Source organism: Amblyomma americanum, chromosome 5 (genome assembly GCF_052857255.1).
Source record: "Amblyomma americanum isolate KBUSLIRL-KWMA chromosome 5, ASM5285725v1, whole genome shotgun sequence".
Taxonomy (NCBI): domain Eukaryota; kingdom Metazoa; phylum Arthropoda; class Arachnida; order Ixodida; family Ixodidae; genus Amblyomma; species Amblyomma americanum.
The window spans coordinates 164,181,103-164,195,407 of NC_135501.1; the positions used below are offsets into that span (position 1 = coordinate 164,181,103).

The 14,305-nt window shown below is 43.5% G+C and overlaps 1 long non-coding RNA gene across 1 annotated transcript; it reads left to right on the forward strand.

Annotated features, from left to right (window-relative positions):
- Positions 1–229: 229 nt before the first annotated feature.
- LOC144135224 (uncharacterized) lies at positions 230–11,498 on the forward strand. Its single transcript, XR_013315410.1, has 3 exons — positions 230–316; positions 383–458; positions 11,261–11,498. It is a non-coding gene; the product is annotated as an uncharacterized LOC144135224 (long non-coding RNA).
- The last annotated feature ends 2,807 nt before the right edge of the window (positions 11,499–14,305 follow it).

The following is a 14,305-nucleotide window of genomic DNA, read 5'->3' on the forward strand; positions in this document are numbered from 1 at the left end:
CTTTGGTGATTGGAAGCCTTTAATATTGATGCCTTGCTGTGTTAATTGAGCATTTTGTCAATAACCGCCCTTTCCATGCTTTTCACCAAACCTGCAACACATTGGTGCAGTATCAATGCCGACCCTTTATTTGAACATATTTTGTGTGTAAAGAAACAGGAAACATTGCTTTAAAGACCTTTTTTTTTCACCAAGAGGACTTTGGTGATTTCCTGTGGTTTTTTTTTGCTTTCAGACACCAGACCATCACAATTATCTCTGTGCTCATGGTGCAGTTCCTGCTCTCACCGCACTGCTTTGTTCTCCGGTGTACAAGGTACGTACTTTGAAATTGGCATACATTAGGGAAGGCAGCCCATACTGCTTTGCTCTGTTTCTTTAGGTGCAGCTTCCAACCCTTCGCTGTTTGACACACATGTGCTACCAGAACCCAAAGGTGTCGCAAGCACTTGCAACATGTAAGTGATCTTTTACACAGTGGCTGTGTTAGTGGGTTTATGGCCTCTGCACATAAGCCTGGAACACTGTCTGGGACGGCAGTCATGCATAGCCCCGCTGCTTTGTGCTGGTGCTGGTGTGTTTAATTTTGCTTCGTTTTTTATTGTTGAAATTAACTGCATCAAGTGCTATATATAGTGTCGGAAAAAATCACCTAGAAATGACATGCGCGTTACATTAGAGTACGAAAATGAAACTATGCCAGTAATGCACTATTGTGATAGGAATAACAAAAATGGCTGCTTGGTACTTTTTGCGCATCAATAATGTCGATATCACATACAACAGTCTTCGATACTGAGAGACCTCGCAAGCATCTTAAGTATACATCAGTGAGGCGCCTACCTGGACTTAGCTAACATGGAAAATGTCAGTTGCGAAGAGGTGCGGAGTTCACTACGACGCTGGGTTAAAAAAAAGAGACGATCTTGCATGCGGAGGCTTTCCAAGCACAAACTGGCTCAGTTTTGCAGCCCCATGCCAAGTGTGCAACCGCTGCCGATGCTCCACCCCAGGGTGCACAAGCATTTTGGCACTCTGCCAGGTTCACTAAGCGCACCACCTCCGCCGGACCCGAGCCATGATTTTATCGGAGCGCAGCATATTGGCGTGCTGCCAATGTCTGCACTGCGGACGCCGATGAGGTCGTAAAGGAATGAGGCAAGAAAAGTGACCGCTTTAAAATAAAGTGATCTTATGTACAGAGGCAACTGGCAGTCGGGCGGCCTCATGTGCATATTTCTTTACCGAAACATGAAAATCTGGTGCGCGTTAGAATCGAAGTCATTGAACTTTTTTTCTTATTCTGATCTTCAAAAGCAGGTGTGTGCTACAATCGACGGCGCGTTAGAATCGAGTAAGTACGGTACAACAGCTACCTTCATTTCAATTTTAGAAGATAGACTTGTTGTTGGGACTGGGCATCCCACAGCGTGCTGCTACTGTTGCACAGAGCTGAGTGATGAAACAGCGATGATGAAAATTTATGTACTGTATATGCAAGGGCGTTACACAGTCGACACAAGGGTTGAGAGCACAACGTTCTTGCCCAAAAGAGCAGGGCGATGCCCCGGGAGTGCGTCTCTCTTGCTTGATGTCTTTATCTGCTCGCCGTCTGCAGCCCAGCACGGCTCGGTTTTTATAGCCTCGAGAACTATTGCAACAGCCACCAGTTTGAACCCTCCTGTGTGGACATGTTGCTGGTCGCCGTTTGAATTGGACTAATGGACGAGAGGGGCTCAGCCGATCAAAGTTTGCAGCTTGGAAAATGCTGCACCTTGCTTTGCTCGGCTCGGATGGAAACACCTCGTGTACGCACAAATTATGGTTTTCAGAGGTTAGGATGGCAAATTCCTGACTTAATTAACCAATACCCTATTATTCTGGATACTGCACGCACTACCCCCTCTATACGTAAATACAAAATGTTAATTAAAGCAATGCTCATAAATGAACCTTAAAGATAAAAACTTAACGTATACCTATCACTAATGTATGTTTTGTAAATATTGCTATGCTCGAATTCTGGTTAATGTATGCTGTGTGTGTTTTGTAAAGCCAGTGTTTTGTAAAGATGTCTTAATATATTGTGTAAAAATACTGAAAGTGTGTTCTATTATGTAATGCTCTTCTTGATTTTGTGTAGCCAGTGGTGCCGCCTGTCATCCGGGTGGCGTGGCCTCGTCAGGCAATGTATGCATTTTGCCACGGCACCCTGGACAACCTCTTCGTTGTCTGAAATAAATTCTGAATGAATGAATGAATGAATGAATGAATGAATGAATGAATGAATGAATGAATGAATGAATGAATGAATGAATGAATGAATGAATGCCGGGTGCATGGCGCTGTTTTTCACGGATGCCAGCAGAATGAGTGCTTGGGCATAACACTGTGCAGCATGCAAGGCATGTGCTCAAAAAATAAACTTGCATTTTTCTTACATGCATCTTATGCTTTGTGCAGAATGTCACGGATTATTAATTCTGCATTTGCGGAACTTCGCAGATTGATTATTGTGCATCTGCGGAATTTGAAATTTTCCACTGCAGAAAGTTAGGGTCCTTATCCATGTATAGCAATCTCTAATGCATCATTACAAATAATAAAACATTTAACCAACATTTAGTGTCTATACTAGAGCACTGCACGGGCTGTAATTATAGGCCCGGGCCCTGTACCCTCTACCGTTACCTGGTTTCTCTAATACGTGCCTGGGCCCTCCCAGCACGAGCCTGAGGAAACTCTGACCTACCCGGCCTGGCCTGGCCCGAAACAACACAAGAGCTATAAGCATTCTACAAATGCTAATGTTCTTATTACTGCAAGTTTCAGTACAAAAAAAAAGAAACCTTGTTTTTAGAACAGACCTGTAAAAGTCTCTAGTTTCGGGTTGAGTTGGTCTTAGAATACCAGGCCTACTAAATTGCTGAAAATAATCTGCTGAAACCCGTTTTCTGCTTCGTAGTCTCGGGTTAATTTTCGCAAGCATATGTCAAACACCCTGTAACTTTCCAATGGGCTTGCCATCGACACCGAAGAGGTCATGCAAAATCATAAGGTGTACGCTGTAGTGTCTGTTCAAACTGCCGAGGCCTGCTTCTGCCACTCGTACCATTCAGCAACAACGAAACACAGGAAAATCCATTGGGCTCAGTAATGTTATGTAGTGGAGATGTCAACCTCTACAGTTCCCATGCTGCAGCCGTTGCGGTGGCTGAGCGGTTGTGGCGCTCGGCTGCTGGCCCGAAAGACGCGGGTTCGATCCCGGCCGCGGCGGTCGAATTTCGATGGAGGCGAAATTCTAGAGGCCCGTGTACTATGCGATGGCAGTGCACGTTAAAGAACCCCAGGTGGTCGAAATTTCCGGAGCCCTTCACTACGGCGTCCCTCATAGCCTGAGTCGCTTTGGGACGTTAAACCCCCTATAAACCAAACCAGTTCCCATGCTCCGCAGAAACTGAAAGAGTGTTAACGTTGTTGTATCTTTGACACTTAGATTAGAAAGCTTTTGTAGGGTGCAAAGAATAAAAAGAAAAAGGCATGACTTGTCAGACAGATGAGGGAGGTCTTCATTAGGAAAATGCCTAGCACGAACACAAAGAACGAAAGGAGGAAAACTGCAATACACGGCTGCTATGAACTAAGCATTTATTGGATGTCCCCTCCAAGGCCCGGATTTGTTCGCAAGTGCAGCCTCATGAAACAGAAGAAATACTATTTTAAGGAAATGAGGCTCGTTAATATCGAGTGTGGAACATCACAGAGCAAAGACGTGTACAGTGGAGGAGGTAAATGGGATGCATTCAGATGCCAAAATTTAGCACCAAAGCAGTGCAGGCAGCCTCACAGTTCCTGTTGGGCCCAAGCTAGATTGGACTGATTAAAATAAAAATTTTCTTTATTTGAAATTGAACTTTATTCCGTCGAGGCAGAAAGGGACTCGAACAAAAGTGAAAACATATCACTTGACGTGGTTCGAGCCCCCATTTACAAGGCATACAGCAGTTGCACATTTACATGTATAGCAGCAAAGTCACGAGGACATACCCACATAGAAAGTGAGTCAAGACCTACTTGTCTGAAAAGAAAAAATTGCATTTTACACAACAATAAGATATCCCCATCACATCAAGACCAGCAGAATACACCTGAGAAAAGAAAAACATCATTATACAATTATAGCGAGCATAACCATCACTCTTGTTGTGTAAAAAAATTCTTCAGAGTTTGGGTGCTAACACTTTGGATATTAATATCATGTTTATGGAGATAATTTAACAAAGTTGGAAGTGAATATTCGAGCATTTGACGGCTGATGGTTGTGCGTATGAATGGAATTTTCCAAATTTCAGGTGACCGCGATGTTGATCTACCTTCTCTTAAACTTAGATTTGATATGGTTCGAATGAGGTCCTCATTGTTTTGGACATCCTGTTTATATCTTTTGGCTAAAATATAAGAGTAAAGCCGATGCACAGAAAGTACTTTGAATTGCGTAAACAGGCTTCTAGTGTGTGCATAAGGATCTGCCCCTGCGATAAGGTGGACTGCTTTTTTTTTGTAGCATGTGAATCTGTTGTAAATTTGTAAATGTTGTGCTTCCCCATACCAGAAAACAATAGTTTACATGTGACTGAAACAATGCATTTAACAAAAGTAACTTAATTGGGGTCGGTAGAAAATATTTGAATTTCGCTAGTAAGCCGACGCTTTTGGCAATTCGGGAAACAATATTGTTAACGTGAGTGTCCCATAACATGTGTTTATGAAAATGTACACCAAGTATTTTTATTGTATCCACGACTTCTGTTGTTGTGTCACCGAAGGTTAAATTAATACGTTGCGCTGATGACTGCCTTGGAGTGAAGATAACGACTTTTGTTTTCTTGCTGTTAATCTGCAGCGAATTTGCCACACTCCAAGAATGTAAATAATTCAGAGAGTTCCTAATATTATTTTCCAGGGAGTCATAACTATTGCCTCGAAACAACAAAGTAGCGTCATCAGCATAGATTACAAATTTTGCTGCTGTAGGGATCCTTGTGATATCATTGATGTAGAAATTAAATAACAAGGGCCCCAGGATGCTCCCTTGAGGTACGCCTGCATTAATTGTTTTGTAAGTTGACATGTAGTTTCCGATTGTTACACATTGCTTCCGTTTTTGCATGTATGACGTTATTAGTTGTAGTGCAGTTCCTCGTATGCCATACAATTCTAATTTTTTTAGTAGTGTTGTGTGGTGCAGGCAGTCGAATGCCTTCGAAAAATCAATATACAGGCCAGCAGCTATTTCTCTTTCTTCAAGTGCTTTGAGGATTATTTCTTTTTGCGCTAAAAGAGCAGTCTCGGAAGAACGGCCTTTACGAAAGCCAAACTGAGAGGTACTGATAAGATTAAACTTATTGGCGAACTTTGTTATTCGGAGATGTATTATCTTTTCTAAGCCTTTTGAAAAAACCGGCAAAATAGAAATCGGGCGGTAGTTAGATAAAGAAGTTTTGTCACCGGATTTAAACACAGCAATAACTTTAGATAACTGCATTCTGTCAGGGAAGACGCCTGTTGAGAGGGCAAGATTATATACGTGATTGAGTTGTGGTAAAATTAGGTCAAGAGCATATTTAACTGGGGTTATTTGAATATTATCTATGTCAGTGGCATGGCTGTTACTAAGTGAAACAAGCACTGTGTAGATTAACACTTTCAGAGGTTGGATCTAAAAAAAGTGTGTTAGGGTTCCTGACTACAGCATTCGTCGCTAAAGGGCAAGAACCTGAGAGCGAGCGAGAATTCGAAACCACGTTTATGAAAAAATGGTTAAAGGCTTCAGCTAATTCTTTATCACGTAGTACATCATTGTTTATTGTTATTTCGGTGGGGCCTTTGTTTTGGGGAAAACGGTTTAACAGTTCATTTAGATTTTTCCATATTATTTGGGTGTTTCTGTTGCTACCAGGTTCGAAAATATTGTACAGGTAATTACGTTTTGCATTTCTTAGCAGTGCGTTTGTTTTGTTCCTGTGTTGCTTAAATTTCTTCCAGTCATTTGGTTCACGGGTGGTCAGGAACTTTTTATATAGTTTTCCTTTCTTTTTTATCATCGCTAGGCACTCATTTGTAATCCAAGGCTTGCGAGACTTCGTAGCTTTCTTAATGAGAACCACCGGGAAAGACTGATAGTAGGCGAAAGTAAAGAGCTTCAGAAATTCGTTGTAGGCTTTATTTGCCGAGTTTAGTCGGTAAACAGGATTCCAGTTTAGCTCCATTAATTTCCCCCGAAAATTGTCTAACGTTCTTTTGTTAATGTTCTGCTTTGTAAACCGAACATCATGTTTGGTATCAGAGTTCATTACGGGTAGCCTAGTGAACATAAAAATGGGTAGGTGATCACTTATGGTTTCAGCGCAAACGCCTGCTAAAGTCTCATGGGTTGGAAGATTTGTTATAAAGAGGTCGATCAATGTGCTAGTGCTTATCGTTATGCGGGTTGCCGTGTCTATTAAATTGTAGAACCCATTTGAAGAGCGTATAGTTTGGAGGTGACGTTGCACTGGTGATTGGCTCAACAAATCAATATTAAAGTCCCCTCCCAATACCAGTGTCAGACCATTTTCATTTGTATAACAAAGGAGCCTTTCTAAGCAAGAAAAGAAACTACTTATATTTCCATCAGGAGGGCGGTAGATGACAGCAAAAAAGTGTTTAGAACTAACAGCAGCTAAGCATTCAATGTGTTCATTGACAAAAGAGAACTCTTCATGCAAGTTGCAATTCAGGCTCTTCTTCACGTTTAGCAGTACACCACCTCCTCTCTTATTGTTTCTGTTTAAGAAATAGGTGCTGTAGTTCCCGTCCACCATGACATCACTGTCGCAGCAATACGAAGTTTCTGTCAACATCATTATGTCAAAACTAAATGTGAAATTTTCTAGAAGGACGTGCAACTGATCCTCTTTGTTCAGTGCAGATCTAATATTCAAATGGAAGCATTTCAAGCCGTTTATTGCTTCTGAATGAAAAATGTTCTTGATATCCAGCGGCAGTAATGCCATTTTGGACAAAAGAGTCGACACTATACAGTTTTAGGTGTGCATTAGACAATCAACTGAATGTCCCGTTCGCTTCGAACATTAATGACATTCGAGGTTTCATCTCTGCGAGCAAAAATCCTTCCGTCCCTGGTCCACACAAACTTCCATTTACATTCCTTCTTCCTTGCAACAGTGATTCCCAACAGTTTCTTCATTACGGGACATAAGTGCTCATTTACATAAATGGGACTCTCCTCGTTGTTCTCGTCCAGGTTTTTCATTGAAAGCCTTGTTTTCCTTGCTTTGAGAAGCAAGGAATCCCTCTTTGATCTGGTCTTAAATTGTACCACAATGTTATGAGACGACTCGTTGCGAGTCTTCGTCCTGTGGCACACTTCAATGTCATCTGGTGTGACTTGTTCTTCCAAGGCATTTCCAATTAGACTGACGATCTTCACCAAGTCGTCACTATCCTCCTTTTTCACTCCTTTTATTTCAACATTTCGATTTCTTGAGTATTGCTCACTCGCTGTTATTCTTATTTCGTGCTCCTCAAGTTGCTTTTTTGCCTTGTTACTCTCATCTAGAAGTGTTTTATTTGCTTCTTTCAGCGCTTCATTTTCTCTTTCGAGCTGCTCATTCTTACTTTTAGCATCTTCGTACTCTTTGTTAACGAAGTCCAAACTATCCTTCATTTCTCTCAACTCATGCCTTAAATCGCGTTCAATCTTGCTCTTAAACTCTTTCATTTTCCTTTTAAGTTCTTCCTTAAACTCTTCCCATGCTTTAGAAGCCATAGCTGGAACAGCAGTTCAGTGACACGAATAGGCGACACAGGAAAAAGTTGGAACAGTTGGCAGCAGCAAGGCAATTGAGAGGGAAGAAAATGTATTAACAAAGTAAGGCTGAAATGCTAACCTGTAGCAATAAGCAAAGAGCGCTTAGATGTTGTCCCTTGTTGCCCGCTGCTGCCAAGTGATCCGGGTCCAAGCGGCGCTCAGTTTATATAGGCGGCGAGCTGCTCCTGGCGGTAGTCGATTGCAGAGGGGGCGGTGCCGTGGTGAAGGCGCGTTGTAGCTTCAGACTGTGCGTTGCTCGTGTTGATGACTCAAGGCACGGCCAGACTGCGTTGTTTCCTCGGGTTATCTGTAGCAATAAGCAAAGAGCGCTTAGATGTTGTCCCTTGTCGCCCGCTGTGCATGGATGCATACATATGCTTCTACTATTATGCATAACGTTTCTCTCAATGCTATGATGGTGGCAAGCAAAAGTATATTTCGATGAGGCTTTCAGTGCTTCAGAACCTGTGAGGTTTGCAAGCAGAGCAGTTGAGTTTAAGGAAAACAGAGAAATGCATGTGCTGTTTTATTTGAATTATTTTGCATTTTCTGCATTGTTATTTTTTTGCATGCTCAGCATATCACATGACATATTTCCGAAAGGGGAAATAAGCTTTTCAAAGGAGACATCAACTGAGTTCGCCTTACTCTTGCAAAAAGAAATTATTTTACATAACATTGAAAGGAAAACCCTAACAATATGCATTTTCATAGATTCACTAAGGCGTTTGATCTATTAAATCATAATGTTCTATTATGCAAATTGCCAGCATATGGCGTGTGAAGATCATGCCTTCAGCTGTTTTCTTCTTATTTAAGCCTGGGGAAACAAGTTGTTTGTTGATGGCACTAACTCTGCTGAAAAGATTCTTCATTGTGGCGTTCCTCAAGGCAGTCTTCTTGGGCCTTTCTTGTTTAACGTTTATATTAATGACTTAATTAAAATAAATCATGAACCCGATTACATTTTGTATGCTGATGACAGTAGCATTTTTCTGAGTGGCTGCTCTATTGGCGAACTCATAAGCAAAGGTAACGTTATCCTTAGAGTTGCGTATATGGTCCAACGTGAATGGGCTAACGATAAATACTAGGTAGACAAAAGCTGTACTGTTTCGACCCGTGAACTATAATACTACACTGACCAACCACCTTATGCTTGGAAATCATTACATACAGTTGACAGCTTCAGGTCACTTGGCGTTGTCTTCGATTCCACCTTGAGATGGAACGGGCATGTAAGTTACGTTATTAAATAACTATCGCAGTCAGTTGGCTTTCTCTCAGGATGTCGATCGGAGTTTCCCACAAGCTTAAAACTAACCATTTATTTCACTCTTATTTAAATTACTGCCATCTGGTCTGGGGAACAACCTCAAAAACGAACCTCAATAAATTATTTGTGTTGCAAAAAAAGGCAATAAGGCATATTGCTTGAATTAATCGCACAGCTTACACCTGTCCTTTCTTCCTTGAATATAGATTTATATCAGTCAATATTATATGCGAATACAGACTAATGTACCACCTTAGGATTTCAGCCCCTTTCATGACTTCATTTCTGAAATATACCTTGCCAACTTAGATTGAAGGAAAAAGTTGTTGCCACAAGATCTAGAGAACAATGGGCTCTTGCCTGTAATAGAACAAACTATGGAAATGAGACACTAGACTTTCTCATGCCAACCATTTTAAACAAATATAACCTATGCAGTACACATGTTCACACTTTGCACCTTAAAGAGATTAAGATGTATTTTGTTCAGGCAAGCGTGTAGAAGTTTACATTTGCGAATTTAAACCATTGTAGAGTGTGAGTGCAACAATAATTTTTGTCATTTTGTTGTATTGCCTGTAGTGTGTACGTTGTTTGTCTTGGCCCATGGTTGTACTTACGTCATGTACCTGATCACATGCTATATGCCATGTCTATGCTTGGGGCCTCAGACAATCTCAAGCTGCTGCTTTGCAGCTTTTCATCTGGGGTCCCTCTCTCTTGTAATAGAATGGGAATAATTATCCTCCTCATTCCATGGTTACACAAATGGGTACCTCGGTTTCTAAGCTCAGAATGCCTTCCAAAATGAAATACCAGCTTCCACACCTGCATTACCCGTTTGGGCATGCTGCACTTTCTCGTCTGTAAAAGAGATGGCGCTGCATGTGTTGGCGTCCCCCAGTGCACGCCCATGTTTTCGTCCTCACCGAAGTAAAAGTTTTTATGTTTCACCATGCGGCGCTCTTTTTGAACGTTGTGGCCCTGAAAACAATTATGAGAGGCTAAAGCATGTGACGAATTTAGTACAAATTTTTCAAAAAATCTTAATGCTACCGGCAATTCAAGTTGCAGGTGCCCAATTGGGTACTTCAGGACTAAGTTGGTCTATTGTAAATTACAGGCAAATACCTCCGGGATGACGAGATCAAGGCTGTTTTGGAGCACTGTGCGCGTTTTCACGCACTTATAGACATGGCGTGCTGCAACAGCTGGGTGCAGTATACGAGGGACTACGAAAATTGCATGGTCCCTAAAAAAGATCGCCTAGGTTTGTTTGCATTCAAGACGAACAACGCAAATGTACTTATAAAAGCAGAGACAACCAAGTCACGCGAGTATGAGCTAAATGGAGACAACGATTAAGATCCAACTCCACCGAAGAAAGCCCCTGTGATTCCTCTACCGCCTGGTGAAGTCCGATGTGACATGACTGGACATTTTTCTCAGCATGCCAAGATAAAGTTTCAAATGAAATGCCAGAACCCACGCTGAAATGGCAAGTCTAGAGTGAAATGCCGCAAATGCGACGCATTCCTTTGCCTTCAGAACAGGAATTGTTTTCTAGATTTTCATACTTGTCGATTCCCAGAGTACCCATTTGGGTACCATTAAACTAATTACCTTCGATTTGATATTTCGCCTCACAACAATTTTTTTTTACTTTCTTTTGTGCCATTTTACGGTCCATAAAGCAGTTTCATCAAAATTATTGGATAATTGTGGTCTCAGGACTTGGGAGGATGAAGTTTTTCTTATTATATTTTATTACCAAAGATTAAGAAATTCGTATCCTGGAAGTAGTTGAAAACTGGCGCCAATTATCTTGACCTGCTGTTTGTTAACCTCATCATAACATAAGGTGCGTGCGTTCAATGAAAGTGCCAGTTCACTACACAAGCCCGAGTCAGGCCCAGGCCCGTCGGCTCACAGGCCCTTGCCCGCAACCCAAAAGCAGGCCTGGCAAAAAATTGCTGTACCCGGCCCGGTCCGGGCTCTCCGGTGAGCCAGAGCCCAGGCAGTGCTCTAGTCTATACTCCTTTAATACGAAATTATTTAGCACTTGTGTTCTGTTCTATTAATTAGTACTTGTCACCTAATTCATTGTACAGGACAGCAGGATTGAACAGCGCACACAGGACGAGGACACAAGCCTGATGCCTGACGACAGCAGTGCAGATGAAGATGGGGAATCGGATCAGGTTTCCATGTGTCAGGCCCTCTACCAGGACTGCACTGTTATTTCAAAAACAGATGTAAACTGACTCGCGAAATTATGGACGCCGAAATGATAGGTTGTTTAGGTGGCTCTTGCGTATAGAAGCCAGCGGTCGCCCTTACCCGTAAGGAACTTTTGTATCTACATCAGCACCTGAATGTTTCGCTTGTCGCACATGCGTGATTTTAGCCATGTTTTTTACACATATATTCTGGGGCGAGGTTCGAAATAAATTGTCGCAAGTTGGCGCTCGTGTCTCATCGTCTTTCTCCTTGTGTCCTTGTCCTTTTGTGTGCGCTGTTAAATCGTGCTATGCAGTACCAACATGCCCAAACTGCCTAATTGGTGAACTTCATTGTACAGGACCTCCAGAAATGTACAGGAGGTCCTCCTGATAATTTTTAACATAGGGACTTTCTTCTAAAGAAGTTCCAAAGGAATTGGAATGCACAAGCTTTACTTAAATATGAATATTTTGTGTAATTTTTTGCACATTACTTCAGCTTAGTCTACTGATCGTCATTTATGCAAGGATGATTTTTCCTTTCAGTAGATTTAATTGGCGCCTGAAAAGGATAATGCCCGCAGGGCTATGAGGGTATTTGAAATAAATGAATAAATAAATGTGTTCCCCTGTGCAAAAGCCCCAGGCCGAAATCAAAGTAGGGAGCCTTGCCTTGGTGGAGCAGTCCATTATTAACAGGTATAACTGAGGATTGGGCAAGATGGTGGTGATCCATCGTTATAAGTTCAGCACCTCCAGTTTGTCTCGTCTTGTCCTCTGTCTGTGTTCATAAGCGTTGGTTTTTAATACGATGGACATTATTAACATTTCTGAAGGGTGTGCCGCTTGCTGAAATGCTCCGGCGAGTTTCTTTTTCATTTTTCTTTTTTCTTTTGCATTCTGCGCGATGGCTGGTAGTGAGAGCATATGCATTCTCCCATCTTCTCCTGTTCTTTGCTAACTTGCCCACAGCCCCTGCTTCGCTGATTGCACGTGTCCTGAGGATAGGCGTTACCGCGTCAGGTGAGCTGCTGCATTGCTGCACTGGCCACGCGCATTGCTAGCGTGGTTTTTCTCTTGGCAGCTGTGTCTGCTGTCGTTCCCTTGTTTCTGCAAGCTCCTTGGATTTCCCATCAAGAATTGCTTCCGGAAAGTGGGCTTGATGCCAGTGACTTGGAGGCTCGCAAAGCTCCCGCCGGTGCAGTGATGACGGTGCTTTGGTCACTGTTGACCAGTGAGGATTGAGGTATGTCACGTCGAAGACTTCTTGCACGCTGATGCTGCAGTCATGACAAAAGATCTCACCGACGACGCGATCATGGCAGCTGTCACCGTCGTGGACAGCAACGAACAGGAACTTTTGCAAGTTGTGGTGCATAGTGAAAGCTTGTTAATTCAACCTGCATTTATTCGGAAATCCGGATAATTCGAACTGCCAGCACTGTCCTGGCCAATGCCAATGTAGGTCTGTGGCGTCGTACGCTCACTAATTCGGATGATATTGTGACGAAGACGACAAACTGTGCAGTGGCGCGGGCAGGAGCGATCGCGCTCGGCCAGCAGCCATTAAATCATTTCATTGCCATCGATCATGGTGTCTCTTTCTTCGGCTGGCCGTCACGTAACATTTGGTGGAGCTTGCTGGGGAGTTTCGGCGTCCTCCGTCAGCCGTGGTCGTCAGCCGTGAGTTCCTGGCATGCGTCGCTCGGCCATGCCCCAGCCTTTCAGACCCGAACCGACTTCGCCGTTGTTTCCCCCCCGCCCCGTCCCCCGCTTAGACCACTCAACACGCCGAACTGAACCCGACACAAAGGCCTGACCTATCGACCCCACCGACCCGAGATGCCGCTTACATCTGAGGACACCGTTCCCCTGCCCAGGCCGTTCGGCGTGTCCTGGGGCCTCGACCGTCGGCTCTTGACGACCTGCAGCCCGGAAGCTTCGAGACCAGGACTCATTTGGCCATCTCACTCATCGTGGCGGCCAGCACCTCACCCCTTTCTCGTTCCTGTCCTACCATCCTCTTAAGCTCGTAACCACTTTGCGCGTCTCTTTGTCACCGATCGGGACGATCGCTCGGTGGCCCCGGGTAGTGTGACGAAGAAGACGAACTGTGCAGTGGCGCGGGCAGGAGCGCTCGTGCTCGGCCAGCAGCCATTAAATCATTTCATTGCCATCGATCATCGGGTCTCTTTCTTCGGCTGGCCGCCACGTAACAATATAGGTCTCGAACCGGAATTCTATAGTGCAGAGTCATCAGTGAACCTCAGACATGCGTGCAACGACAGGCATGATGACAAATGTACGGCCCCGTCTTAGAATCAGTCAGACCAGGTGGTTTCGCTTGTGCTTTTCCGAACTTCGCACATACCTGTAATCCACCAGCTAACTGAGCCCAGCTACGTGCCGTTTCGGGCGCTGATTCGTGCAAGTGCATTTGTCCGTGTGGTTCGTTCTCTTCGATTCTTCCAGTGCGTCGAAACTGCGCGCTCATCACATGTCGTTCGCAGTTTGTGCAATGAAGCCTCTTCACACGCAGCGCTTCCGCTTGTGAGGGGTGTGACGCAATAGCAATAGAGCTCCAGCAGTACTGCATCGCGCAGTGAAAGATGCCGGGGGAACGGCTCACCACTTTTGAACAGTTGTGCTTATACACCCCCCAGCAGTTTGCATGCAATAAAGCACTTATGAAAATGTGAAAAACAATCATAGTCGCGCCATTCTCATCTCAAAAGCACGCAGCCACTGCCCAGCCTTTCACCAAAAAAATATACCATGATGCAAGCGGTTATTGTTAGTTTTCCAGGATGATTCGATAATTAGACCATTTTTTCCAGTCCCCTGAAGTTCGAATTAACGAGCTATTGCAGGCATTAGAACGATAAAGCCCCTCCGGGTCTTTCCTCTCATTAAATGCTCTAAAGTTAGTCATCT